The 12,689-nt window shown below is 39.8% G+C and overlaps 1 non-coding gene across 1 annotated transcript; it reads right to left on the bottom strand.

Moving 5' to 3' along the window:
- Positions 1-10,817: 10,817 nt before the first annotated feature.
- On the bottom strand, positions 10,818-10,925 carry LOC130984756 (small nucleolar RNA R71). The gene has a single exon (XR_009088668.1). It is a non-coding gene; the product is annotated as a small nucleolar RNA R71 (small nucleolar RNA).
- Between the last annotated feature and the right edge of the window lie 1,764 nt (positions 10,926-12,689).

Raw genomic sequence — 12,689 nt, 5'->3', positions numbered from 1 at the left:
AAATGAGCTTACTGGCGAAAAAATGCCAGTAAGGGGCATTTTGGGCGTTAAACGCCAGAATGGGCACCATTTTGGGCGTTTAACGCCAGTAAAGGTGCCATTTTGGGCGTTAAACGCCAGAATGGGCACCATTCTGGGCGTTTAACGCCAGGTGTGCAGCATCCTGGGTGTTTAGCAAAATGCCCAGTGACAAAGGGGATTCTGGCGTTTAACGCCAGCCAGGGCACCTGGCTGGGCGTTAAACGCCCACAATGGCCATCAAATGGGCGTTAAACGCCAGAATGGATGCCATTCTGGGCGTTTAACGCCAGAAAGGTGGGAGACCAAGATTTTGTTTTCCAATCAAATTTTTTTCAAACTTTCCTTTTCTTACCCATACTTTTCCACATAAACACATCTCAACCTTTCATCATTCACTTTCAAATCTTCAAAAATCAAAAATCATTCTTCAAATCTCTCTCAAATCAATCCCAAATATTATTCAAAAACTCACCCTTCTCTTAAATTCTCCCCATATCTTCTCAAATCTCCTTTCAATTTTTTCGAAATCTCCTTCCCCCCTTATAAAAACACGTTCGGCCTCACCACTCCCCCACACCATTCGAATTTGCTCTTCTCCTCTCTCTCCTCCTTCCTTTCTTTTGCTTGAGGACAAGCAAACCTCTAAGTTTGGTGTGCTTTTCCGTGATCACTGAGCCAAGATTCATCAAGATCATGGCTCCTAAGGGAAAACAAACCAATTTAAGAGGAAAAAAAGAGAACAATCCAAAGAATCTTTGGAATCAAGAGAAGTTCTTAACCAAAGAACATGAAGACCATTATCACAAAATAATGGGTCTGAGGTCAGTGATCCCGGAAGTAAAATTTGATCTGAAAGAAGATGAATATCCGGGATCCAAGAGCAAATTCGAACAGAGGATGGGAAGTTCTAACCAATCCTGAGATAAAGGTTGGAAGAAATATGGTTCAGGAATTCTACTCAAATCTGTGGCTAACAGATAAGCAGAGAATGACTGGAACTGCTTACCATACCTACAGAACCATGGTCAGAGGGAAAGTTATGTACTTCCATCTGGACAAAATAAGAGAAATCTTCAAATTGCCTCAACTACAAGATGATCCTGAATCCTTTAATAGGAGAATGGTGAGAGCAGATAAAGGGTTGGATCAAGTTCTAGAGGACATATGCCTCCCTGGAACTAAGTGGATAACCAATTCAAAGGGTGTCCCAAACCAACTCAAGAGGGGAGACCTCAAACCAATTGCAAGAGGTTGGCTAGACTTTATTAGGCATTCCATATTGCCCACTAGCAACCGTTCTGAGGTCACTATCAAGAGAGCAGTGATGATTCATTGCATTATGCTTGGAAAAGAAGTGGAGGTTCATCATGTGATTGCTTGTGAGATCTACACAATTGCAAATAAGAATTCCACTGAAGCCAAATTGGCTTACCCAAGCTTGATCTCCTTGCTGTGTAAAGAGGCTGGGGTAAAGATGGGAGTAGATGAATTCATACCCATTGAATATCCAATCACCAAGAAGTCAATGGAAGGACAAATGCAAGACAACTCTATCAAAAAGAGGGCGCAGGAGTTCCTCCCTGAATTTCCTGAAATTGGCTACTGGGCCAGCCTAGAAGCATCTATCACCAAGTTGCAAGAGACTATGGAGCAACTTAAGGAAGAACAGCAGAATCAGAACTGCATGCTCTGCAAATTGCTGAAGGAACAAGAGAAGCAGGGGCGTGAACTTCAAGAACTGAAACGCCAAAAATTCTCCCCTCAATTTGAGGGAGCATCCACTTCTCAAAATTAAGGTTGTTGAGTCCTAACTCTGTGAAAAACCTCTATCATTAGGAGCCTATTTAAATTTTTGTTTTCTATTTTTAGTCTCATCTTATATCTATTTTTTGAGTCTTGTTCTTAATTCATAATCAAAAAAAATTTATAATTCATGTCTTAAAGCTATGAATGTCCTATGAATCCATCACCTCTCTTAAATGAAAAATGCTTTAATCACAAAAGAACAAGAAGTACAGGATTTCAAATTTATCCTTGAAACTAGTTGAATTAGTTTGATATGGTGACAATACTTTTTGTTTTCTGAATGAATGCTTGAACAGTGCATATGTCTTTTGAATTTGTTGTTTTGAGAATGTTAAAATTGTTGACTCTTGAAGGAATGAGGGAAAAAGAGAACTGTTATTGAGGATCTAAAAAAATCATCAGATTGATTCTTGAAGCTAGAAAAAGCAGTGAATACAAAAAAAATTTCGAAAAAAAAGGAGAAAAAAAAAAGAAAGAAAGAAATAAAGTTGTGAACCAAGGCAAAAAGAGTGTGCTTAAGAACCCTGGACACCTCTAATTGGGGACTCTAGCAAAGCTGGGTCACAATCTGAAAAGGTTCACCCAATTATGTGTCTGTGGCATGTATGTATCCGGTGGTAATACTGGAAGACAGAGTGCTTTGGGCCACAGCCAAGACTCATACACTAGCTATGTTCAAGAATCATTATACTTAACTAGGAGAATCAATAACACTATCTGAGTTCTGAGTTCCTAAAGATGCCAATCATTCTGAACTTCAAAGGATAAAGTGAGATGCCAAAACTGTTCGGAAGCAAAAAGCTACTGGTCCCGCTCATCTAATTGGAACTATGTTTCTTTGATATTTTGGAGTCTATAGTATATTATCTTCTTTTTATTCTATTTTGATTTTCAGTTGCTTGGGGACAAGCAACAATTTAAGTTTGGTGTTGTGATGAGCGGATAATTTATACGCTTTTTGGCATTGTTTTTAGTATGTTTTTAGTATGATTTAGTTAGTTTTTAGTATATTTTTATTAGTTTTTAGTTAAAATTCACTTTCCTGGACTTTACTATGAGTTTGTGTGTTTTTCTGTGATTTCAGGTATTTTCTGGCTGAAATTGAGGGATCTGAGCAAAAATCTGATTTAGAGGCTGAAAAGGACTGCAGATGCTGTTAGATTCTGACCTCCCTGCACTCGAAGTGGATTTTCTGGAGCTACAGAAACGCAATTGGCGCGCTCTCAACGGCATTGGAAAGTAGACATCCTGGTCTTTCCAGCAATGTATAATAGTCCATACTTTGCCCGAGATTTGATGGCCCAAACCGGCGTTGCAAATCAGCCTCAGAATTTCCAGCGTTTAACGCTGGAACTGGCATAAAAATTGGAGTTAAACGCCCAAACTGGCATGAAAGCTGGCGTTTAACTCCAGAAAAGGTCTCTACACATAAAAGCTTCAATGCTCAGCCCAAGCACACACTAAGTGGACCCAGAAGTGGATTTTTACGTCATTTACTCATTTCTGTATACCCTAGGTTACTAGTTCACTATTAATAGGATCTTTTGACATTGTATCTGTACCTCATGACACTTTACACGTTTCTTTGTGTACTTCTTACAGCATGAGTCTCTAAACCCCATGGTTGGGGGTGAGGAGCTCTGCTTTGTCTTGATGGATTAATGCAATTACTACTGTTTCTTATTCAATCATGCTTGCTTCCGTTCTAAGATATCACTTGCTCTTAACCCGGATGAATGTGATGACCCATGACACTCATCATATTCTCAACTATGAACGCGTGCCTGACAACCACCTCCGTTCTACTTTAGATTAAGTAGATATCTCTTGGATTCTTTAATCAGAATCTTCGTGGTATAAGCTAGAATTGATGGCGGCATTCAAGAGAATCCGGAAGGTCTAAACCTTGTCTGTGGTATTCTGAGTAGGATTCAATGATTGAATGACTGTGACGAACTTCAAACTCCTGAGGGCGGGGCGTTAGTGATTGCAATTTTGTGCACCAATACGCGAACGGACCTGTGCTCGCGAATGGTTTTGTACATAGTGACAGCAGTATTTCTGGTGGATCTGAGGGTATAGTTATAGCTGCGGATGATGAGGAGGAGGAGGATCCTGAGATAGAGATAGAGCAGGATGAGGAGATGGACGAGCCTCACGGCGATTCTCCGAACGGCCACGAGTAGATATAGTTTGACTGCGGAAGGGGCATTCTTTTGATGACACTCTAGTCTAACATTATCTGATAGTCAGTCTCTCACTTGTGTTAGTACACCCGAGAGCTAGGAGCTATATAGTGGTTAGGCTAGCCTGGGTGCCAGTTTAGCGGCTTTTTGTATGGGCCAGGCCCTGGGAGTGTCGTGTAAATATTAGCTACGTAGGATGACGAGGATGTAAACTGACTTGATCTTGTGTAAACGCTACATGTTTTGTTATAGTGTACATGATGTATATTATCTGCTATATTTCTATATTTCTCTATGCTTGCTTTAATTGCTCTCAATGTATGCTTGCTTATTTTACTTGAACATCTGCAACAAAAAAAAAAGTTACTCGTAAAATTGGCAACGTTCTAACAAGGAACAGGCTCATATATTAAGTAATAGTTAATAATTAGGAGGAACAAGTTGGTAACACTTAGCTTCTTGTATGACCATGGCATACTGGGAGTTGGGTCGTTACATGTAGAGGATGTTCTGGTAAAGATTGAAGACCATTATATCCCTGCTGATTTCATAGTCCTAGAGACTGGGAAGTGCATGGATGAATCCATCATCCTTGGCAGACCCTTCCTAGCCACAGCAAAGGCTGTGATTGATGTTGATAGAGGAGAATTGATCATTCAAGTGAATGAGGACTCCCTTGTGTTTAAGGCTCAAGGATATCTCCCTGTAACCATGGAGAGGAAGCATGAAGAGCTTCTCTCAAAACAGAATCAAACAGAGCCCCCACAGTCAAACTCTAAGTTTGGTGTTGGGAGGCCACAACCAAATTCTAAGTTTGGTGTTGAACCCCCACATTCAAACTCTATGTTTGGTGATTGGCAGGTTCCAACATTACTCTGAACATCTGTGAGGCTCCATGAGGGCCCACTGTCAAGCTACTGACATTAAAGAAGCGCTTGTTGGGAGGAAACCCAATGTTATATTTATTTATTTTCCATTGTTTTTTTATGTTTTCTATAGGTTGATGATCATGTGAAGTCACAAAAACAATTGAAAAAGCAAAAATAGACTGAAAAATAGAAAGAAAAACATCACACCCTGGAGGAAAAACTTGCTGGCGTATAAACGCCAGTAAGGGCAGCAAATGGGCGTTTAACGCCCAGTCTAGCACCATTCTGGGTGTTTAACGCCAGAATGGGGCACCAGAATGGCGTTTAACGCCAGGAATGGGCAAGAAACTGGCGTTTAACGCCAGAAAAGGGCAGCAGCCCAGCGTTTAATGCCAGGATTGGCAGAAAGGGCGTTTTACACGCCACTTGGTGCAGGGATGAGCTATCCTTGACACCTCAGGATCTGTGGACCCCACAGGATCCCCACCTACCCCATCATTTTCTTCACCACTCACATCCATCCTTCATAAAACCCACCTACCTCACCATTCAAATTCAAACCACTTTTCCTCCCAAACCCACCCATAATGGCCGAACCATACCCCCCTCTCCCCCTCTATATAAACCCATCTTCACCCCTCATTTTCACACAACCTAAACACTACTTCTCCCCCTTGGCCGAATCACTCCCACTTCTCCATCTCCTCCATTTTCTCCTTCTTCTCCATCCTTCTTTCTTCTTTTGCTCGAGGACGAGCAAACCTTCTAAGTTTGGTGTGGTAAAAGCGTTGCTTTTTGTTTTTCCATAACCATTTATGGCACCTAAGGCCGGAGAAACCTCTAGAAAGAGGAAAGGGAAGGCAAAAGCCTCCACCTCCGAGTCATGGGATATGGAGAGATTCATCTCAAGGGTGCATCAAGACCACTTCTATGAAGTTGTGGCCAAGAAGAAGGTGATCCCCGAGGTCCCTTTTCAAACTCAAAAAAGGTCAACTTTAATCAAAAGTTGGACCAAGTCCTTATGGATATCTGTGTGGAAGGAGCTCAATGAAAACAGGAGATCCCACTCATGGAGATGAGAAAATTCCTCATCATGAAATCCCTGAGATGCCTCAAGGGATGCACTTTTCTCCACAAAACTATTGGGAGCAAATCAACACCTCCCTAGGAGAATTGAGTTCTAACATGGGACAACTAAGGGTGGAGCACCAAAAACATTCCATCCTCCTCCATGAAATTAGAGAAGATCAAAGAATCATGAGAGAGGAGCAACAAAGGCAAGGAAGAGACATTGAGGAGCTCAAGCACTCCATAAGATCTTCAAGAGGAAGAACAAGCCGCCATCACTAAGGTGGACCCGTTCTTTAATCTCCTTATTCTTTATTCTTCTGTTTTTCGAATTTTTATGCTTATGTTTATCTATGTTTGTGTCTTATGATCATTACTGTCTTAGTATCTATGCCTTAAAGTTATGAATGTCCTATGAATCCATCACCTTTCTTAAATGAAAAATGTTTTAATTACAAAAGAACAAGAAGTACATGATTTTGAATTCATCCTTGAAATTGGTTTAGTTATTTGATGTGGTGACAATACTTTTTGTTTTCTGAATGTATGCTTGTATAGTGTATATGTCTTTTGAATTTGTTGTTCATGAATGTTAAAATTGTTGGCTCTTGAAAGAATGATGAAAAAGGAGACATGTTACTGAGGATCTGAAAAATCATAAAAATGATTCTTGAAGCAAGAAAAAGCAGTGAATTCAAAAAAAAAAAAAAGCAAGCAGAAAAAGCCAATAGCCCTTTAAACCAAAAGGCAAGGGTAATAAAAAGGATCCAAGGCTTTGAGCATCAGTGGATAAGAGGGCCTACAAGAATAATATCCTGGCCTAAGCGGCTAAACCAAGCTGTCCCTAACCATGTGCTTGTGGCGTGAAGGTGTCAAGTGAAAACTTGAGACTGAGCGGTTAAAGTTGTGATCCAAGGCAAAAAGAGTGTGCTTAAGAACCCTGGACACCTCTAATTGGGGACTCTAGCAAAGCTGAGTCACAATCGGAAAAGGTTCACCCAGTTATGTGTCTGTGGCATGTATGTATCCGGTGGTAATACTGGAAAACAGAGTGCTTTGGGCCACGGCCAAGACTCATAAAGTAGCTGTGTTCAAGAATCAACATACTTAACTAGAAGAATCAATAACACTATCTGAATTTTGAGTTCCTATAGATGCCAATCATTCTGAACTTCAAAGGATAAAGTGAGATGCCAAAACTGTTCGGAGGCAAAAAGCTACTGGTCCCGCTCATCTAATTGGAGCTAAGTTTCATTGATAATTTGGAGTCCATAGTATATTCTCTTCTTTTTATCCTATTTGATTTTCAGTTGCTTGGGGACAAGCAACAATTTAAGTTTGGTGTTGTGATGAGCGGATAATTTATACGCTTTTTGGCATTGTTTTTAGTATGTTTTAGTTAGTTTTTATTATATTTTTATTAGTTTTTATTTAAAATTCACTTTTCTGGACTTTACTATGAGTTTGTGTATTTTTCTGTTATTTTAGGTATTTTCTGGCTGAAATTGAGGGACCTGAGCAAAAACCTGATTCAGAGGTTGAAAAAGGACTGCAGATGCTGTTGGATTCTGAGCTCCCTGCATTCGAAGTAAATTTTCTGGAGCTGCAGAAGCTCAATTGGTGCACTCTCAATTGCCTTAGAAATTAGACATCCTGGGCTTTCCAGCAATATATAATAGTCCATACTTTGCCCGAGATTTGATGGCTCAAACCGGCGTTCCAAATCAGCTCAAGAATTCCTGGCGTTTAACGCCGGAACTGGCACAGAAGTGGGAGTTAAACGCCCAAACTGGCACAAAAGCTGGCGTTTAACTTCAAGAAAAGTCTCTACACATAGAAACTTCAATGCTCAGCCCAAGCACACACCAAGCGGGCCCGAAAGTGGATTTTTATGTCATTTACTCATTTCTGTAAACCCTAAGCTATTAGTTCTCTATAAATCAGTCCTATGCTATCTTAGATTAGATCTTGGTTCTTCTGGTTCCCTCTCTGGGGCCGAAGCCAATGATCACCATTATCACTTATGTATTTTCAACGGTGGAGTTTCTACACACCACAGATTAAGGTGTGGAGCTCTGCTGTACCTCGAGTATCAATGCAATTACTACTATTTTCCATACAATTCATCTTATTCTTGATCTAAGATATTCATTTGCACCCAAGAACATGATGAACGTGATGATTATGTGACGCTCATCATCATTCTCACTTATGAATGCGTGCCTGACAACCACTTCCGTTCTACATGCAAACAAGGCTTGAATGAATATCTCTTGGATTCCTTAATCAGAATTTTCGTAGTATAAGCTAGAATCCATTGGCGGCCATTCTTAAGAATCTGGAAGGTCTAAACCTTGTCTGTGGTATTTTGAGTAGGATTTAGGGATTGAATGACTGTGACGAGCTTTAAACTCACGATTGTGGGGCGTTAGTGATAGACGCAAAAGAATCACTGGATTCTATTCTGACATGATCGAGAACCGACAGATGAATAGCCGTGTTGTGACAGAGCGCGTTGAACATTTTCACTGAGAGGACGGGACTGTAGCCATTGACAACGGTGATGCCCAACATACAGCTTGTCATGGAAAGGAGTAAGAAGGATTGGATGAAGACAGTAGGAAAGCAGAGAGACAGAAGGGACAAAGCATCTCCATACGCTTATCTGAAATTCTCACCAATGAATTACATAAGTATCTCTATCTTTATTTTATGTTTTATTCATCTTTTAATTATCAATCCTTCATAACCATTTGAATCCGCCTGACTGAGATTTACAAGATGACCATAGCTTGCTTCATACCAACAATCTTCGTGGGATCGACCCTTACTCGCGTAAGGTTTATTACTTGGACGACCCAGTGCACTTGCTTGTTAGTTGTGCGAAGTTATGATAAAGAGTTGAGATTGCAATTGAGCGTACCATGTTGATGGCGCCATTGATGATCACAATTTTGTGCACCAAGTTTTTGGTGCCGTTGCCGGGGATTGTTCGAGTTTGGACAACTGACGGTTCATCTTGTTACTTAGATTAGGTAATTTTATTTTATGTTTAAGCTTTTTACTTTTCAAAAATTTTTCAAAAATACAAAAAAAATTTTTTATAAAATCTTAAAATAAAAAAATATTTTATGTTTCTTGTTTGAGTCTAGTGTCTAATTTTAAGTTTGGTGTTAATTGCATTCATCTAATTTTCAAAAAATTGCATGCATTGTGTTCTTCATTGATCTTCAAGTTGTTCTTGATGATTTCCTTGTTCTGATCTTTAAATTCTCTTGTCTTGAGTGTTTTGTTGTTTCTCATATGCATTCTCAATTTGTTAGTGTCAATAGTATACAAACTTCTAAGTTTGGTGTCTTGCATGCATTGTTTATTTGATCTTAGTTTCATTTTGATTATTCCTCATCATTAAAAATTCAAAAAATTTTTAATTTGTGTCTTTTCAAGTCAATAATACAGAGAATTGAAGATTCAGAACATTCAGCAGAGGAATTACACAGAAAAAGCTGGGCGTTCAAAACGCCCAGTGAGGAAGGAAAACTGGCGTTTAAACACCAGCCAGGGTACTTGGCTGGGCGTTTAACGCCCAAAGGGGTAGCATTTTGGGTGTTAAACACCAGAATGGATACCATTCTGGGCGTTTAACGCCAGGATGGCACAAGAGGGAAGATTTTGTTTTTAATTCAAATTTTTTTTCAAGTTTTCATATTTTTTCAAAATCAAATCTTTTTCAAATCATATATTTTCAATCATATATTTTCAAAATCAATTTCTTTCCATTTTTTAAAAATACTTGCTAACAATTAATGATTTAATTCAAACATTTCAAGTATGTTGCCTTTTCTGTTGAGAAAGGTTTAATGTCTGAATCATATCTTTTAAAATTTCTTGTTAGCTAAGTCATTAATCTTAAAAATCAAATCTTTTTAAACTGTTTTTCAATCATCGCTTTTCAATCATATCTTCTTAATCACATCTTTTTCAAAATAGTTTTCAATCATATCTTTTTGATTTCTACTTTCAAAAATCTTTTTCAAAAATCACTTTATTTCTTTCCCAACTTTAATTTTCGAAAATCATTCTTCAGTTTTTCAAAATTTCTTCAAAATCTTTTACTTTAATGTCAAAAATTACTCCCCTCTTCTCACATCCTTCTATTTATGGACTAACACTCCTCCTCAATGCACAATTTGAACTCTATCCCTCTTGATAAGTTTGAATTCTTCTACCTCGTCCTTCTATTCTTCTTTTCCTCTGACACCTCAAGGAATCTCTATACTGTGACATAGAGGATTCCATACTTTCTTGTTCTCTTCTCTTTCATATGAGCAGGAGCAAAGACAAAAGCATTCTTGTTGAGGCTGATCCCGAACCTGAAAGGACCTTGAAGCGAAAGCTAAGAGAAGCTAAAGCACAACTCTTTGGAGAGGACCTAACAGAACTCTTCAAACAAGAAGAAGACATGGCAGCCGAAAACAACAACAATGCCAACAATGCATGGAAGGTGCTGGGTGACTTTACTGCACCTACTCCCGACTTCTATGGGAGAAGCATCTCTATCCCTGCCATTGGAGCAAACAACTTTGAGCTTAAGCCTCAATTAGTTTCTCTAATGCAACAGAAATGCAAGTTCCATGGACTTCCATTGGAAGATCCTCATCAGTTTTTAGCTGAATTCTTGCAAATCTGTGACACTGTCAAGACCAATGGGGTTGACCCTGAGGTCTACAGACTTATGCTATTCCCTTTTGCTGTAAGAGACAAAGCTAGGGTATGGTTGGACTCACAACCTAAAGAAGGCCTGAACTATTGGGAAAACCTAGTCAATGCCTTCTTGGCAAAGTTCTTTCCACCTCAAAAATTGAGTAAGCTTAGAGTGGAAGTCCAAATCTTCAGACAGAAGGAAGGTGAATCCCTCTATGAAGCTTGGGAAAGATACAAACAATTGATCAAAAAGTGTCCTTCTGACATGCTTTCTGAGTGGAGCATCATAGGTATCTTCTATGATGGTCTGTCTGAACTGTCCAAGATGTCATTGGACAGCTCTGCTGGAGGATCTCTTCATCTGAAGAAGACACCTGCAGAAGCTCAAGAACTCATTGAAATGGTTGCAAATAACCAATTCATGTACACTTCTGAAAGGAATCCTGTGAACAATGGGACGAATCAGAAGAAAGGAGTTCTTGAGATTGATACTCTGAATGCCATATTGGCTCAGAACAAAATATTGACTCAGCAAGTCAATATAATTTCTCAAAGTCTGTCTGGAATGCAAGCTGCACCAGGCAGTACTAAGGACGCTTCATCTGAAGAAGAAGCTTATGATCCTGAGAACCCATCAATGGAAGAGGTGAATTACATAGGAGAACCCTATGGAAACACCTATAATCCTTCATGGAGAAATAATCCAAATCTCTCATGGAAGGATCAACAGAGACCTCAACAAGGTTTTAACAACAATAATGGTGGAAGAAACGGGTTTAGCAATGGCAAGCCTTTTCCATCGTCTTCTCAGGAATAGACAGAGAATTCTAAGCAGAGCCACTCTGACTTAGCAACCATGGTCTCTGATCTAATCAAAACCACTCAAAGTTTCATAACTGAAACAAGGTCCTCCATTAGAAACTTGGAGGCACAAGTGGGTCAGCTGAGTAAGAAAGTTACTGAACTCCCTCCTAGTACTCTTCCAAGCAATACAAAAGAGAATCCAAAAGGAGAGTGTAAGGCCATCAACATGGCCGAATTTGGAGAGGAGGAAGAGGCAGTGATCGCCACTGAGGAAGACCTCAATGGACATCCACTGGCCTCCAATGAGTTCCCTAATGAGGAACCATGGGAATCTGAGACTCACGCTGAGACCATAGAGATTCCATTGGATTTACTTCTGCCATTCATGAGCTCTGATGAGTATTCTTCCTCTGAAGAGGACGAAGATGTCACTGAAGAGCAAGTTGCCAAGTACCTTGAAGCAATCATGAAGCTAAATGACAAGTTATTTGGTAATGAGACTTGGGAGGATGAACCCCCTTTGCTCACCAAAGAACTGGATGACTTGACTAGGTAGAGATTACCTCAAAAGAGACAGGACCCTGGGAAGTTCTCAATACCTTGTACATTAGGCACCATGACCTTTGAGAAGGATCTGTGTGACCTAGGGTCAAGCATAAACCTCATGCCTCTCTCTGTAATGGAGAAGCTAGGGATCTTTGAGGTACAAGCTGCAAGAATCTCACTAGAGATGGCAGACAATTCAAGAAAACAAGCTTATGAACTTGTAGAGGATGTTCTGGTAAAGATTGAAGACCATTATATCCCTGCTGATTTCATAGTCCTAGAGACTGGGAAGTGCATAGATGAATCCATCATCCTTGGCAGACCCTTCCTAGCCACAGCAAAGGCTGTGATTGATGTTGACAGAAGAGAATTGATCATTCAAGTAAATGAGGACTCCCTTGTGTTTAAGGCTCAAGGATATCTCCCTGTAACCATGGAGAGGAAGCATGAAGAGCTTCTCTCAAAACAGAATCAAATAGAGCCCCCACAGTCAAACTCTAAGTTTGGTGTTGGGAGGCCACAACCAAATTCTAAGTTTGGTGTTGAACCTCCACATTCAAACTCTAAGTTTGGTGATTGGGAGGTTCCAACATTACTCTGAACATCTATGAGGCTCCATGAAGGCCCACTGTCAAGCTACTGACATTAAAGAAGCGCTTGTTGGGAGGCAACCCAATGTTATATT

Source organism: Arachis stenosperma, chromosome 5, assembly GCF_014773155.1.
Source record: "Arachis stenosperma cultivar V10309 chromosome 5, arast.V10309.gnm1.PFL2, whole genome shotgun sequence".
In the NCBI taxonomy this organism is placed as follows: domain Eukaryota; kingdom Viridiplantae; phylum Streptophyta; class Magnoliopsida; order Fabales; family Fabaceae; genus Arachis; species Arachis stenosperma.
The sequence above is the reverse complement of the archived record's forward strand: the minus strand, read 5'-3'. Positions and strand labels throughout refer to the sequence as shown.